Source organism: Peromyscus maniculatus, chromosome 14 (assembly GCF_049852395.1).
Source record: "Peromyscus maniculatus bairdii isolate BWxNUB_F1_BW_parent chromosome 14, HU_Pman_BW_mat_3.1, whole genome shotgun sequence".
Taxonomy (NCBI): domain Eukaryota; kingdom Metazoa; phylum Chordata; class Mammalia; order Rodentia; family Cricetidae; genus Peromyscus; species Peromyscus maniculatus.
The window spans coordinates 46,069,591-46,083,935 of NC_134865.1; positions in this window are offsets into that span (position 1 = coordinate 46,069,591).

Consider the following 14,345-nt stretch of genomic DNA (forward strand, 5'->3'; position numbering starts at 1 on the left):
TGTTGTTCTTATACTATCCCTTATTTCCTGAGTGTCTGCAGTGTTTGTGGAGCCCAGTTTTTATAAAAACACAATGGTGTCCACTGGATTCTATGGGTAAGACACTCTTTGGGAAACTGGAGATAGAGACAACTAGACAGACACATCACTGCATAATAGAGCTAATGGTCCATTGAAATGGTAGACATAAAATTACTGCAATATAGGTGCTAAAAGTCACCTGTTTTCTGAAGCTTATAAGACCCACAAACAACATTGGTCTGAACAGTGTGTATCTTTAGTTAGAAATATCTACAGGGGATTTTTTTCTCCATCTTGAAGTACTATGCAAGCTTCACATTTCCAAAAGATGGTTCCCAAGTTCTCAAACCATGAAAAAACATGTCTTTCTATATGAATGCTAACACACACTATGAGAATCTCCCATGCGTCTCAGGTGACTACCTCAAACTCAAATTATTTGTCTTGTAATCTTAGTGGCATTCTCTCCCCAAACATGGTTTAATCAGCATTTGAGCAGGGAGGAGCCAGCTTCTAGCCTCTGTGTCTGGCCATTCTATTTTCCCTCTATGTTTCCGACCAGTGAGAATTCATCCATCTAGTTTATCCTCTCAAATTTTCCATCTTGCTTGTTGACAATCATTCTAGTTTGAGTATTTTGGTTAGCGTCATCATACCAGACCAGGGTATGAAAAGCTCTGAAAAATGGAACTGAGCATCAGGAGTCAATCTGTCACAGACAGAACCAAGATGTATAGTATAGACAAAATCTAGGTGATCAACCAACAGTTGAAATGTAGCCTGATGGGATTCCATCAAAGAAAAGAACAGAGATCAGAGGAGTGCTCAATGAGCAAGAGGCAAGGCTCCTCATGACACCATCCTTGCTAACTGACCTAACATGGGCACGGTTTATATGCAATAAAACAATTTTTCCTTTATGTGAGTTTGGTGTGTTTTGAGGTGCGCACATTCTTGCTTATCTACCACAGCACCAGCACTACCATGTTTTGAAATGCTTTCCTGTTTTCTCACCATGCATTCTTGTCAGCTCCCTCTTCCTTCAGGCCCTCGGTTAGCTACACTCTGGGATTGCCTTTGTTCCAGCAGCAAATATCAAAGAAGTGCTTTAGCCAGACCTGGAGGCAGACACTTGACCCTGAGCCAGTTACCGCAGACCTTGCTGATGGGATATGAGACAGATAGGGTTTGGAGAAATGTGGCACAGACAGAATCAGAGAGGTTTGTGCTGCCTGGTGACATGAAGGACGAGTCACTTTAAGGGACCAGACATTTATCTTCCAACTGCAAAACAAAAACAAGAATCTTTGGTAACTCATGGGGGCAGTCTTCCATCAGTCACTCACAAAATCAGAGTAGTAGACCGAAGGTGAGGTGTGGAGTTGAAGTCAGAACTTAGAAGGTAAGCTTTGTTAAGAAGTATATATAATTCCGAAGGTCCACCCCCAAACTTGGCACACAGTGTACTCTGAATATTATTATCTCTATCATCATATTAAGATAATAAGATAACTGCAGAGTTTTGGCTTCCTCGGGACAGTCACTTACACAGGAGGAACCAACCTGTCTTTGCAAGTCCTGGTATAAAATTAATCAAGTTCTTGTGACTGACTCTGGTTCTTCACAGGCAAGTTCTGACACACTTAACCATAGGAAACTTTATAAGTTTTCCAGTGGAAGAGCCAAAGAGCTAAGGGTTCTGCATTACCCACCAAAAAGGAAAAAAGAAAATCAAAGAGAAACATTACCCACCCAATATTTGGAAAATATGAATTGCCATTGGCTGAGGGCACGTGGAAAGAAAACCAAGCTAAGATAAATATGAAGCAATATAAGACTCATCTTTCACTTCTGCCTTAATTATTCTATTACAAGTTCTATTTTAAATGCTTATTCTAAAACTCCAGATGATTGAAAAAAGAAAAAAAATGCAACTTGCTGTGGAAACTAACATGAAAGATATTTGGGGGTGATCTGTTCACTGGCATTTTTAATGTTGGGGTAGTATTTTCCCTCCTGGTGGAAGAAACCACAGTTGTTTTGGAGAGAGTGGTGATGTCACACAAACAGCTCTAAGTGAGCGCTTCTGTCCTAAGATTCATTCTGAGATTTTCTTACCTTTCATGACCTGACTGTCTGACTTATGACATGGAGACCGAGGTGGGCGGGGACTTTCCCTGTACCATGGAAACAGAGTTGGATGAAAACTCACAGAAATCCTGGAGCATTCGCCATCTAACAAGAGCTTCTTGTCTAGAGATGTCTGGCCAGATGTCCAGCAGACTGTGTGCAAAGCTTGAAGATGCTTTTCCTCTACAGACAGGAACAATTTTAAAGTTTGGCTTCAAGTAAATGTTAACTACATAATGTTAATGCATGTAATGGCTGTAACATCCTCCAATTCTAGCAGATGGATTCTTTAAAACTCCTCCTACATTATAGAATCCTTAGAGTGGAGAGCTGGAAAGATGGCTTCATGGTTAAAAGCACTGGCTGCTCTTTCAGAGGACCAGGATTCAATTCCTAGAGCCCCTAAGGTGGATTGCAACCTGTAACTCCATTCCAGGGGTCCAACACCCTCTTCTGGCCTCTACAGGAACCAGGCATACACAGGGTACACAGACATACAGGCAGACAGGACATCTATACACATAAAATAAAGGTAAATTTAAAAAAAAATAATTCTTAGAGTGGTAGTATACTTTTTTACAATTCACTGTAATAAAAATCAGATCAAATTGAAGCTGATTCAAACTGCATTATGAAATTGTTAGTCATCTGCCATGAAGAGATTGCCACTGAAAAATTATGTATGATGTAAACTCCGAGTCTTAACTTTATGGACAGCAAAAACTAGGGAAAGTAAAAGCTAATTTTTAAACTAGGTGGAAAGCAATTCTCTCTGTTTGTAATTCATTTAAGGTTGAAAGCTTTCACAATGAGATAAGGAAATTGATATGGCTTGCCCAGAGAAAACTATATCAGCTTTGCCTCTTTGTGAAGATGTCTTACGTTCAATCTAGCTAGAGGAACATAGTTTAATTTGAAATCAAATTCAAATGATGGTTGTTAATAAATATCAAAGCTTTACAGTAACTGTAAAAATCTTGTAATTTCACATTCTACTTCATCATAGGTCAGGAGTGGTGGCATATGGTGTGGTCCTAACTTTTGGGAGGTAGAGGTGAGAAAATCAGTAGTTCAAGGCCAGCCTGGTTTACAAAGAAAGTTGAGGCTAGTCTGAAGTACATGAAACCTGATCTAAAAGATTAATATTTGTATGTGCACTTATAAGAGATAATACCCAACAACATTGTTGTGTAATCAGTCCACAGGTGGATGATATATACTACCTTATCATTTGTACAGAAGGGAAAGAGCAGGAAATACAGACTAATAGGGCATCTCTAGACCAACTTACAAATAATATCACCTTGAACAACATAAGCCTGAATGTACAGACCCACTTACACGTATATGTTTTCCTGTGAGACGTGTGACAATTTGAAAAATAAAGCTTACAGCCTGCATAGACATTAAAGAAATTAAGCAAAAGGTATGTCATGAGTACCTAAAATATAATTAAGCAATGATCTATTTTTATCACATGGAATCATCAACATGTATAAATCTCATTTAAAAGTTAAAACTTATTGAAGTTTATGACCCTAAACAGGTGCAGACACCACACATGGCTCCATTTGCAGGGGAGAGAAGCGTAAATAAGCATAAAGATGACAATTAAGCCAGCTCTGCATACAATGTACAGAAGCACATATGGTACAGGCATAACCTTGCGCTGCCTCCTGCTGCTGCTGATGTGAGCTCTGGTGTCAGAAGTATCTGCTGAAAGGAACATTAGTTGATGATAACCATCTCTACGTGGGCAGTGAATTGTGGCTTGCAATGGAAAATAGTCTTTCGTGGGCAGGGGAAATGGGTCAGTGGGTAAAGTGGTTGTTAGACAAGCGTAAGGACGTGAGTTCAAGTCCTCAGAACTCGTGTAAAGCCCGACACAACACTGTATGTCCATAATCTTAGCATTCCTATAGCCAGCTGGGAGGCAGAGGAAGGGAAATCCTTGGAAACTTGCAGATCAGCTAGTCTGGCATAGACAGTGGCAAACAACCAGGAAGAAATGTCTCAAACAAGGTGGAAGGTGAAGACCAGTACCCGGAAGCGCAAGCGCAAGTGCACACACACACACACACACACACACACACACACACACACACACACACAGAGACAGATGAAAAACACACAAATAAGAACAAAATAAGCTAGAGCAATAAGACAACAAAAGGAGATCAAAGGGATACAAATTGGCAAGGAAGAAGTCAAACTTTCACTATTTGCAGATGATATGATAGTATACATAAGTGACCCCAAAAACTCTACCAGGGAACTCCTACAGCTGATGAACTCCTTCAGTAAAGTGGCAGGATACAAGATCAACTCAAAAAAATCAGTAGCCCTCCTATACACAAATGATAAAAGTGCTGAGAAAGAAGTCAGAGAAACATCACCCTTTACAATAGCCACAAATAATATAAAATACCTTGGGATAACACTAACTAAACAAGTGAAGGACCTTTTTGACAAAAACTTTAAATCTCTAAAGAAAGAAATTGAAGAAGATATCAGAAAATGGAAGGATCTCCCATTCTCATGGATAGGTAGGATTAACATAGTAAAAATGGCAATCTTACCAAAAGCAATCTACAGATTCAATGCAATCCCCATCAAAATCCCAACACAATTCTTCACAGACTTGGAAAGAAAAATACTCAACTTTATATGGAAAAACAAAAGACCCAGGATAGCTAAAAGAATCCTATACGATAAAGCAACCCTTGGAGGCATCACCATCCCGGACCTCAAACTCTACTATAGAGCTATAGTAATAAAAACAGCTTGGTACTGGTATAAAAACCGACATACGGACCAATGGAATCGAATTGAAGACCCTGACATTAATCCATGCACATATGAACACCTGGTTTTTGACAAAGGAGCCAAAACTATACAATGGAAAAAAGAAAGTATCTTCAACAAATGGTGCTGGCATAACTGGATCTCAATATGTAAAAGATTACAATTAGATCCATATTTGTCACCATGCACAAAACTCAAGTCCAAGTGGATCAAAGACCTGAACATAAATCCAGTTACACTAAGCTTAATAGAAAAGAAAGTAGGAAGCACTCTTGAATGCATTGGCACCGGAGACCATTTCCTAAATAAAACACCAACAGCACAGACCCTGAGCACAACAATTAATAAATGGGACCTCTCGAAACTGAGAAGCTTTTGCAGGGCAAAAGACACAGTCAATAAGACAAAAAGACAGCCAACAGAATGGGAAAAGATCTTCACCAACCCCACATCTGACAGAGGATTGATCTCCACAGTATATAAAGAACTCAAGAAACTAGACATCAAAATACTGAACAGTCCAATTAAAAAATGGGCTAAAGAGCTAAACAGAGAATTCACAAAACAAGAACTACAAATGGCTGAAAGACATTTAAAGAAATGCTCAACATCCTTAATCATCAGAGAAATGCAAATCAAAACGACTCTGAGATACCACCTTACACCTGTCAGAATGGCTACGATCAAAAACACCAATGACAGCCAATGTTGGAGAGGATGTGGAGCAAAGGGAACACTCCTCCACTGTTGGTGGGAATGTAAACTTGTACAACCACTGTGGAAATCTGTATGGCGGTTTCTCAGAAAATTAGGAATCGAACTACCTCAAGACCCAGCCATCCCACTCTTGGGCATATACTCCAGGAATGCTGATTCATACCATAAAGATACATGCTTAGCTATTCATGCCATTCATTCAGCTATTCATGCTGATTTATACAATAAAGATACATGCTCATCACTATTTGTAATAGCCAGAACCTGGAAACAACCTAGATGCCCGTCAACGGAAGAATGGATGAAAAAAATGTGGTACATATACACAATGGAGTACTACTCAGCAGAGAAAAAAATGAAAGCATGAAATTTGCAGGCAAATGGATGGAACTAGAAAAAAATCATCCTGAGTGAGGTAACCCAAACCCAGAAAGACAGACATGGTATGTACTCACTCATAAGTGGATTCTAGATATAAAATAAAGAACAATCAGACCACAACCCATAGAACCATGGAGGCTATATATATAGCATGGAGGTCCCTAGGACGACTGTGGCTTATAATAAATTTCGGTTTTACTCAATTATTGAAAAAAAAATAGCCAAATGAATGGAAACACATGAACTATGAACCAAAGGCTGAGGGGCCCCCAGCTGGATCAGGCCCTCTGAATAGGTGAGACAGTTGATTGGCTTGATCAGTTTGGGAGGCAACTAGGCAATGGGACCAAGTCCTGTGCTCATTGCATGAGTTGGCTGTTTGAAACCTGGAGCTTATGCAGGGACACTTGGCTCAGTCTGGGAGGAAGGGACTGGACCTGCCTGGACTGAGTCTACCAGGTTGATCACAGTCCTCGGGGGAGGACTTGTCCTGGAGGAGGTGGGAATGGGGGGTGGGCTGGGGGTAAGGGGAGGGGGTGGGAGGGGGGAGAATAGGGGAACCCGTGGCTTATATGTAGAACTGAATGATATTGTAAAATAAAATAAATAAAAATTTTAAAAAAAAAAAGAACAAAATAAATATTTAAGAACCAAGTCTGTGTTGGGCAGCGCTGGTATCATGAGTTGGACACACCAGCTGGAGAGGTCTGGAGAGATTTCCTAAAAGTATTTGTTCATTTGCTGTCTTTGAAATGCCATTAGCCAAATGCCTACCACACTCAGAAATACACACCACTGTTACAGTGTTGTTAAATAGTTGATAAACCATTTTAGGGCACACCCCCATATTCCAGAGCCTTGAGTTTTCCCAACACAACTATTACAGTAGCTTCAGTAGCAAAGGGTGTGGCATGGTCCAGAACCCTGTTTCTCCTGCTCCCTAATGCTAAACTTGGGTTTTTTTTTTAACCTGTTTAATCATTAACTTCTGATGCATACTTTGATCATCATAATTCTTTTTTTCATTTTTTTAAATTTATTTATTAAATTTAATTTTACATATCAGCCACAGATTCCCTTGTTCTCCCACCCCCACCCCCGCCTTCCCCCCAGCCCACCCTCCATTCCCATCTCCTCCAGGGCAAAGACTCCCCCGAGGATTGAGTTCAATCTGGTAGATTCAGTCCAGGCAGGTCCAGTCTTACCTCATGGGGTTATCATGGAGCTTGGGTGAAAAAGCAGCATGGGTAAATGCACAGTTTAGGTTTAAAATGCTTAAGAAAAAAATTGCATTTGTGTATCGAATACCAATCCTAAATTACAGAACTGCCAAGATGAACGGGTGTTCTGGTCCCTTAGTAATTCTCAAACGGCATGCAAGCCTGCAGACTAAACTAATGTTTGACTGTAACAGAATGGATACATAATAGAATGATAGAGGGCCCTATTCCAAATTAACATATTGGTGTGGTGTGGGACAGAGGACAGAGAATGGTGAAGGCAGATTCACAAACATCTTCCTTCTGTTCACTCCTGTGCTCTTATAGGTGGTGAAGTCGTTCACTTTTGAAATGGGTGAACTTAACAACTTAAAATTAAATCTGTAAGTGAAGAAATGCTGCGGTGAAAACTTGCAGGTGTCTGAGCCGGGGGGGGGGGGGGGGGGGGGGGGGGGGGAGTTGCCACTGATTTTCAAAGAAGAAACTCTCACCCCTTTCTTGATGTCTTCCCTTTCTAGAATCTTCTCGAGCTGTGGCTTTTCAGAATCCCCTGGCTGACCGTGGTGTCAGAATAATAAGCAAGCATCACTTTTCATCTCTAGTCAGTGAAACACGTTATCAGGCCTCACCTCTGAAGATTTCAACCTTCTGCCTTGTTCACCAAGATTTGAACTCCTGGTCTTAAAAGAATAGCTCACTTTTTTCCTTTTAATCATTAGATCTAATTTCTTTGAGAAAATGTAAGTCTACCCAAAAACTGAACAGAAAGTGCGGAGTTCCTACAAACCCCCTCATTCCCCCCATTCACCCCAAACCCTGCTGAGCTGCCTTGGCTCCCCTGCCAGAGACAGGGTGAGTATTTCGTGTGTCTGTTTCTGGTCTGTCAAGTCTTATAGTTCTATTTGTCTGTTGTTGTTGTTGCATGTGTGTGTGTGTGTGTGTGTGTGTGTGTGTGTGTGTGTGTGTGTGTATGTGTTTTGTTGTTGTTTTGGTTTGGTTTTTATTATTTTTGTTTGTTTGTTTGTTTTGCCAACACCACACTGTCTTGATAACTATAGCTTTATAGCAGGTCCTGGTCAGGTAGTGTCACTCTTTCGAATCTGCTCATCTTCCCTTGTGGTCTCTGTTCTGGTCTTTACTGAGTTGATTTTAGGACTAGCTTGGTAATAACTACAAAGTAAGTTGTCAGGGGTTTTATTAAGCTACACTGAATCTACAGACCAGCTGGGTAGAAGAACTGACTTCTTAATAGTGGTGGATTTTCCTGTGCATTAATGTGAAGCACCTCTCAACTTCTTTAGGTTTCCTTACAGTTTCCTTTCATCAGCAGAATTTTGTAGTTTGCCTCCTGTAAGTCATGTTTTGTTACACTTATTCTCAGGCATAGCTCCTTGTTTAGTGCCAGTATAAATGATACTACTTTAAACTTAAATCTAATTGCTTATTTTTCTATGCATGGAAGAGATTGATTCATATATTAAACATATTCTGTAACCTTGTTATAGTGGCTAATTTGTTTCGGGAGTCTTTATATATGTGTGTGCTCAAGTGTGTGTGTATGTGTGGTGTGTGTGTGTGTGTATGTGTTTGTGTGCATGTGCCCACCTATGCATGCATGTGTGGAGCGCAGGGTAGACACAGGAGTCTTTCCATCGTTTTTTTTTTTTTTGTAATTTTGAGACAAGAACTCTCACCGAGTCCAGAGGTCTTTATCCATCTAGGCTAGTTGGCCAGCGAGACCCCAGGACCTGATATATGGGCTTCCCCTTACCTAGGGTTACAGGAGTGCAGCACTTCGCCTGGCCTGGCTCTTACCTTGGTTCTGGAGATCCAAACCCAGGTCCCAATGCTTGCACGGCAAACACTTTATCCACTAAGTCACATCCCAGCCTGGTATTCTACTTTAAAAACTTTCGTGGTTGCCTTGGAGTTTGCAACACACATTTATGACTAATCCAGGTCCACTTCCAAATATTATCCCGCCTCACTGGTAATGCAAGCAGCTTATACCAGTCTCCCGTTCCTCCCTTCCATCCACTTCCACAACAGTGTCCCTCATCCACTCTTCCATAAGCAAGAAGCCAGAGGACTTCTCCCTGCTAGTTTTCTGAACAAAGCGTTCCGTGTTACAGCAATTAAAGGTAAGAAAAAAATGAAGCGTTTTCTTTTTCTTGCCTTGGTTCCTTTTTTCTTTTTACGAGGTTTCAAGTTTCTGTTCCACGCTCTTTTCAAGATCTTTCAACGTTTCTTACAGGGCAGGGCAGGGGCAGCAGCTCGCCTTAGTTTTGCTTGCCTGAGAAAATCTACTGGACTTCGTTTTGAAGAAAGGAAGGTACTTTGACTCTCCTATACTTTTGAAGGATAATTTCACCAAGCATAGGGTTTTGGATTGGTGGGAGGTGTATTTTTTCCTTCCGACGTTTTAAATACTCCATCTCACTGTCTTCTTGCTAGAAGGGCTTTGACGAAAAGGTTGATGCAGCCCCTGTAGAGGCAGGCTGTTTTCTCTCACATCCCTTGATTCCCAGCGTTTTCTTTCTAGCTCACCTTCTTTTGATTCTCCAGTTTAAACACACTATTCCTGGGCGCTAAATTTTCTTCCATTTTTATGGTTGATTTCTCTGAGATTCCGGCATCTATGGCTTGATTTTTGTCACAAGGTTTTGAAAATTCTGAGTTTCCAATATCCCTCTTCTCCTGTTCCAGCTTGGTTTCATATTTTGTCATTGTCTTATGCCCAGTTGTTGGGAAATGTTCCCCCACCACCACCTCTTTTGGCATAGCATTTCAGTTCTACAAGTTTGTATTAATATATCTTCAAACTCGTGAATTCCTTTATTTATTATTATTTTTTTTTTTGCTGGGTCCAGTCTATGGATGAGGCCAACACAGGCATTCTGTTTTCATTTCCAGTACTTACAGTAATGCTTAAGCCTTCTAAACTGTGCTTGCATTACTCAAGTGATATTGTCCATATTTTCCATTACAGTCCTCAATGTATTAACCGGTTATTTTAAATTTCTGGTCTCTTCTACATTTAAGTCTGATTCTGATGTTTAGATTGTCATTCCAGACCATGGCTGGTGTGTGTGTGTGTGTGTGTGTGTGTGTGTGTGTGTGTGTGTGTGTGTGCGTGCGCGCGCGCGCGCGCGCGCGCGCGCGCATGTGGAGGATGCACATGCAAGGGTGTACATGTGGTTGTAGAGGCCACAGGTTGGCATTAGCTGTCTCCTTCAGGTGCTCTCTACCTTATTTTTTGAGACAGGGTCTCTCATCATTTTGGCTACACTTGCTAGTCAGTGAGCCCCAAGACTCCTCCTGTCTCCACCTTCCAGCACTGGGATTACAGAAGCATGCTACTCTGCATGGGCTGTGGGATTGAACACAACCCCACATGTTTGAGCCATGAGCACTTTATCAACCAAGCTATCTGACCAACCCCTTCCCCCTTTTTCCTCTTTTTGCCTTGGCACTTCTTGTTTTAAAACAGATGTGTTATATTAGGAAGGTAGTAGACAGGCCTAGAGTTTACAGTTTCGATCTAAGAGTTAGGCTATTACTATTTGTTGTAATAAACAGAGGTTAAATTAATTTCCCCTAGTATCTATGTTTTCACTTGCCATGTTGTCTTTGGGTGTCCTTAAGCACTCCCACAATAGGGTGAGAGGCTTGGGTTCCTTTTCCGTGCCCTGCCCTGCTGTTATCCAGCACTCTGATGAGGTGGTACGGTAGGGGTAGGGCAGCGGTCTGTAGTCCTCTGACTTGGTCTCAGACCTGTTGTTATCGGAGCTGAGTATCTCCCTTCTCCCGCGTGCAATGTGAGAACTGGCTGGAAGTGGTGTTTCCACTGGAAGTTTGCTTAGATTGGTTCGACTTTGGTAGACCCCACTTGGTAAGGCACCTCCCTCTGCCTTCATACTGCATATATTCCATTGCTCTCTCTTGTTCCCCTCCAGGCTCCTTAGAGACTCACTTTAAATCTCTTTCTTCTCTCTCCTAGTCTAAGGACATTTTTGAAGGCGCGCGCACACACACACACACACACACACACACACACACACACACACACACACCATACGTGAGTGCATGCATGCCCCTTTGACAAAGCGAAAGAATATTTATTGCTCTCAGGTTTTCATAGCAGGATCTGGTTGTGTTCCCAGAGGGCAACTCGGCCAAGTTAAAACAGTAAAGCTCAAGGAAAGTCCATAGGCGAGAGCATCTGGGAGTCTTCTCAAGTTGCTTTACACTGAGCCCGGACGATTCCTGGAGTACAGTTTCCAGTACTCTGCTGATACATCTCTGGCCGTGGGACTGGCTCGGCTCCAGGTAAACTGTGATCTCCTGGTGTGCTGAATAGTTTTATGTCAACTTGACCCAAGCTAAAGTCATCAGAGTGGAGAGAAACTCAATTAAGAAAATGCCTTCATAAGATCGACCTGTAGGCAAGCCTGTAAGGCATTTTCTTTATTAGTGACTGATGGGAGAGGCCCCAGTCCACTGTGGGTGGTGCCATCCCTGGGCTGGTGGTCCTGGGTTCTCTAAGAAAGCAGGCTGAGCAAGCCATGGGAGCAAACCTGGAAGCAGCACCCCTCCATGGCCTCTGCATCAGCTCCTGCCTCCAGGTTCCTGACCTGCTTAGTTCCTGTCCTGACTTCCTTCAAAGATGAGCACTGGTTTGGAAGCATAGGCCAATTAAACCCTTCCTCCCCAAGTTGCTTTGATCATGGTGTTTCATGACAACAGTGATAACCCTAGCTAGGACAGCTGACGAGCTGTGATTGTGTCTGTCTGTCTCCCTAACTTTTGGGACAGCAGTTCCTCTGTGACTTTCATCCTGATTAGATAATTGTGAATTTCAATTTGATTGGCTTTTTTTCCTTGTCATAGAGATGGAAATGAATGTTTGTGGGGTTTGTCTTTTGTTGTTGTTTGGTTTTGGTGGTACTGAATATTAAACCCAGGACATGCTAGGCAAGAGCTCTACCCCTAGTTACACCCTCCACAAAGGGTCCTATGCTCTTTTCTTTCCTTTTTTTGGGGGGTGGGGGGAGTGTGGGGTAGGGTGGAGTGGGTTTTGAGACAGAGTTTCTCTGGCTGTCCTGGAACTTGCTGGAACTCACAGAGATCCACCTGCCTCTGCCTCCAGAGTGCTACAATTAAAGGCCCGTACCACCACTGCCTGGCTCCCTGTGCTCTGAGAGAGAGAGAGAGAGAGAGAGAGAGAGAGAGAGAGAGAGAGAGAGAGAGAGAGAGAGAGAACAGGAAACCCCTTAGCATTCCTTTGTGAATTCTCTCTTTAAGCAGCCTATCTGGCTATTCAGATAGTGAAAAGCACTTGCTGTACAAACCCAGGGGCCTGAGCTCCATCTCTGGATGGAGAGAAAGAAGTGGTTCCTGAAAGTGTTCCTCCGACCTCCCTGAGTGCCACCACCTGAGTTAGAAAGTGCTACTTTCAAATGTCCTGTTTGTATTTTCCATAGATGCAGACAATATACATCTTTACTTTGATTTTTGTAAAGAAAAAAAATATTTAATGCCTCAATTTTCTAAACACATTCCTTCCAAATCATATTCTTTTATCGTTGTTATTCTGGTCATACATACATAGAAGAAGGAGAAGAGGAGGAAGAGTAGCAGGGGAGGTGGGGGAGAGGAAGAGGGGGGGAGAGAAGGGACCAGTGACAGCAAAGGACAGTGCTAAGCCAGGCTCACTTGTTAGTGCTCATCCTCCCTACACAGTTGGATGCAGTTTAAACCATGTACAGCTGGTGTACTTCACTCTCAAAGGGCTCATTGCTCCATATTTTTTTTTTGTAGCAATTTAAATTCAAGTTTTACTCTGACTCCTTGTGAATCACTGCAAATTGGGTTAAAGGTCAACGAAGTCATTTTGCAACGTTCTTTTAAAGTCCTTAGGAAGTTCTGCAAAGTGAGTTGGAGTGGACCTTGGACACTGCTGAAGATTATGAAGTGATGAAATAGGATTGCTCACCCACATGTACTTATTTGGTAGTAACCTGAATGCATGTGTTAATAGGGAGTTTATAAGAAGAGTGATTTTTAGTCTTATTCAGTAAGAAAACTTGCCTTTTAGGGGTCTGTTGTGAGCAGGATTATCTGAATCAGGAGATAGTATTTGGCATCTCTGTAACTGTGATAAAACAACTTGGCTAAATATTGCTGCTCTCCATGTTTGTGTCTATTCATAATCACACACAGAATATCATATTTTATACAGTTTTACACAGAAAAATGGAAGCTTGAGGAAATTGTAATATATATTCAAAAATATCTTGTTCACTGAATTATCATTCTGTTTAACTTTTTTAAATAATAACTTTAAGACATTTAAGTGAGTTAGACCTGCTGTTATACAGTATTCATATTTTTATTTTAAAAACATTATATTCAGGCCGGGTGGTGGTGGCACACGCCTTTAATCCCAGCACTCAGGAGGCAGAGCCAGGCGGATCGCTGTGAGTTCGAGGCCAGCCTGGGCTACCAAGTGAGCTCCAGGAAAGGCACAAAACTACACAGAGAAAGCCTGTCTCCGGGGAAAAACAAAAAAACAAAAAAAACAAAAAAACATTATATTCTACAGCTCTGATTCCTGGCCAGAGAGAATTGCTTAAGAGTTATAAGAAAGGAAATGATTGAGGATTTCAGGAACTGCCATTTATGCAGATGGAAACACTCTGGGAAGTCATGATGTCAGAACAAAAGAGTCTAGAAGCATTTCCACTAACATAATTGGCGTTTTTGAATAGTTGAGACTGGTTAAGGTACAGAAGCCCAACTAATTGCTGCTAGAAGACACATGGATTTGGAGATAATAAACACAAGACCACCAGCATTTATTGATGGCTTCCTATTGCCATATATTGTTTCAAGTGCTTTATGTGTGTGATGATCATCCATAATTTTGTAGCATAAATACTATCTTCTCCATTTTACAAGAGAATAAACTGGGGCACAAAGAAGTTAACTGATTGTGAGTCCTGGTGCTTATAACCAAGCTCACTCTGAATTCTGGGGCCATTGTTTTTAACACTATTTTTTTTAGAGTGT